Raw genomic sequence first — 3,684 nt, forward strand, 5'->3', positions numbered from 1 at the left:
CAGGAGTCTTTCAAATTCTTTCAAATTTTAAACACTAGAGGTCTACGAAAGTGTTAAAAATTCTTTAAAAATAAAATCTCAGGAATTTCCACCATTTTTTCACATTCATTAAAAAACAAGCGAATAAAACCCTCAGAAGGGTTTCAAATTTTTTCACATTTTCAACATCAGGGGCCCCCAGAGTGTTTTACCTTCTTTTCAAAATAAAACACCAGGAACTCCCGAGGTTTTTTCACCTTCTTCAAAAAATAACACAATGCAAATTTTAAACATCAAGGGCCCACAAGAGTGTTTTAAATTCTTTCAAAAATAAAACACCAGGGACTTTCGACATTTGTTCACATTCTTCAAATGAAAAGAAACTGAAGACCGCCACAAACCTTTCAAATTTTAAACATCAGACGCCCCAAGAGTGTTTTAAATTCTTTGGAAAATTATACACCTCGAGGTTTTTTTCACATTCTTAAAAAGAAACACACGAACCCCCGAAAGAATATCAAATTCTTTCAAATTTTAAACACCCGAGGTCCACAAGTGTTTAAAATTCTTTAAAAAATAGAACACCAGGAACTGTAAAATTTTTAACACAGTCTTAAAAAAAAGAGAACGAAAACCCCCCAAGAGTTTTAGAAAATCCGTAAAATTTTAAACACTAGGTGCCCCCAGAGTGTTAAATTCTTTCAAAAATAAAACACCAGGGACTTCCGACATTTGCTCACATTTTGAAAAGAAACTGAAGACCGCCACAAACCTTTCAAATTCTTTCAAATTTTAAACATCAGACCCCCCAAGAGTGTTTTAAATTCTTCCTAAAATTATACACTAAGGGCTCCCGAGGTTTTTTTCACATTCTTAAAAAGAAACACAACGAACCCCCCAAATATTATCAAATTCTTTCAAATTTTAAACACCAGAGGTCTACGAAAGTGTTAAAAATTCTTTAAAATATAAAATCCCGAGGATTCCCAAAATTTTTTCACATTTTGAACATCAGGGACCCCCAGAGTGTTTTGAATTCTTTTGATAATAGAACACCAGGGACTCCCGAGATTTTTTCACCTTCTTCGAAAAATACCACAATGCAAATTTTAAACATCAAGCCTCCGCAAGAGTGTTTTAAATTCGTTCAAAAATAAAACACCAGGGACTTCCGACATTTGTTCACATTCTTCAAATGAAAAGAAACTAAAGATCGTCTGATCGCCACGAACCTTTCAAATTCTTTCAAATTTTAAATATCAGACGCCCTAAGAGTGTTTTAAATTGTTTCGAAAATTATACACCAGGAACTCCCGAGTTTTTTTCACATTCTTAAAAAGAAACACAACGAACCCCCCAAATATTATCAAATTCTTTCAAATTTTAAACACCCGAGGTCCACAAGTGCTTAAAGTTCTTTAAAAAATAGAACACCAGGAACTGTCAAATTTTTAACACATTCTTCAAAAAAAAGAGAACGCGGAGCCCCCCCCCCCAAGAGTTTTAGGAGATCCTGAAAATTTTAAACATTAGGCGCCCCAAGAATGTTTTTAATTCTTTCAAAAATAAAACACCAAGAACTGTCGACATTTTTCACATTAAAAAAAAAATCACATTTTTTTCACATTCTTAAAAACATTAGGAACCCCCAAAAGATTTTCAAATTCTTTCAAATTTTAAATACCCCAGGTCCACGAGTGTTCAAAGTTCTTTAAAAAATAGAACACCTGGTTTTTCGATTTGAGTTTCTGGAGTTATCAACTTTCAGACCCGGTTCACGAAAGCTTAATTAAATTTTTGATTGCGACTACATTTTTAGAACGGCGTTAAAGTACCACGTGACCGACTCTACGCCAATCAGACGTGGCTAACCGCCTCGTTAAATGCGTGATTAATTTAATCTCAGTTAAGATATTTTATAAACTCGATTTGCAATTTTTCGTTTCGATTTTTTATTTTCTTTATTTTTTCAATTATTCGACTTTTCAATGTTTCGATTTTTTTTTTGTTTCTGCAATTGCAATTTTTTCAATAATTGTTCATTGCTTCAACTTTTCGATTGGCGATTTTTTATTTTTCATTTTTCTTGTTTCTTCAATTTTTAGATTTAAAATTTGTTGACCTCAGGTTTTGGATTTTCCACCTTTTGGACGTTTCAGTTGTTAGATTTTGCAATTTCTTGTTTGCAGTTTGACGAGTTTTTAATTTTCTTTTTTAATTTTTTTTATTTTTTATAATTTCCTCAGATTTTTTTTAATTTTTGTTTTTTCAATTTTAGGTTTTTCAGTTTCATGATTTTTTCAGTTTTTCGCTTCTTCAATGTATCCTGTATATTTCAAAATTTTTACATTTTTCAATTATAATTTTTCATTGTTTCGGTCCTTCAATTTTGATTTTTTCAATTTTTCGATTTGCGATTTTTCAATGTTCAGTTTATATACATATGTATATTTTTTCAATTTCAGTTTTTTTGTTTCTTCAATTTTACGATATGAAATTCTTCGAGTTTTCGCTCTTAAATTTTTTGGTTTTTGGATTTTTCCAACTTTGAATGTTTCAATTTTTAGATTTTGCAATTTCAGGAGTTTTCAATTTGTCTTTTCGGTTTTTTATTTTCTTGTTTTTTTTTTTTTAAATTTTCGGCTTTTCAATGTTACAAATTTATCTTTTTTCAGTGTAAAATTTTTTAATTTTTGATTTTTCAGTTTCGTGATTTTTCAATTTTTCGTTTCTTCAATGCATGTAGTTTTTATTTTAAATATGTAATTACGATAATTCGTAATTTAAAAAAAAATCACTTTTCAATTTTGCGATTTTAGAATTTTCCCATTTTTTAATTATTGGATTTTAACACTTTTTAATTCATTCGACTTTCCAAATTTTCGGTTCTTCAGTTTTGATTTACAATTTTTCGATTTGCAATTGTTCACTCTTTTTGGTTTCTTCAGTTTTACGACAGCAAGTTTTCATTTTCAAATTTTTCAGTTTTTCGATTTTCCAACTTTTGTATGTTTCAATTTTTAAATTTTGCAGTTTTTCATGTCTTCAATTTTTCGATTAGCAATTCTACGTTTCAGTTTTTTATCAACTTTTCGGTTTTGTCGAATTTTTTCACATTCTTCAAAAAAAAGGGGCCAAAGACCCCTAAGAGTTTTATAAAATCTTTCAAATTTCAAACATTAGGCCCCCCAAAATTATTTTTAATTCTTTCAAAAATAAAACACCACTATAGAATTTTTGAATTTTTTTCACATTTATCAAAAAAGAGATTAAAACTCCCAAAAGTCTTTCGATTTTTCAATTTCTGGATTTTTTACATTTTATATTGTTGGATTTTTCAATTTTACAAATTTTTTTATGTTTCCATGTCTTGATATTTCGGTTATTCGATTTTTAAAATAACTCGACTTTTGGATTTTTAAATTTCTTAATTTTTCAAGTTTTCGTTTTATCAATTTTGCAATATTTTAATTTTGGCAACATAAATTTCTGGATTTTGACTTTTTGGTATTCGATTTTCAGAATTTTCAAGTGTAGTAGAGATTTTGTTTTTAATTCTTTGATGTACCATGTGATCAGAAATGAGTCTGTTGGCAATCCTAGATTTTATATTTTTTATTTAAGAAGTGTTTAAACAAATTCAGGACAAACTGAGTTCTAGTTTTTAAATGCAACCCTTGTTTCAGAAAATACAGACGCGCCATA

This window comes from Zophobas morio, unplaced genomic scaffold (genome assembly GCF_036711695.1).
Source record: "Zophobas morio isolate AGI-343-1 ecotype UQ-CSIRO unplaced genomic scaffold, CSIRO_AGI_Zmor_V1 ptg000014l, whole genome shotgun sequence".
Classification (NCBI taxonomy): Eukaryota; Metazoa; Arthropoda; class Insecta; order Coleoptera; family Tenebrionidae; genus Zophobas; species Zophobas morio.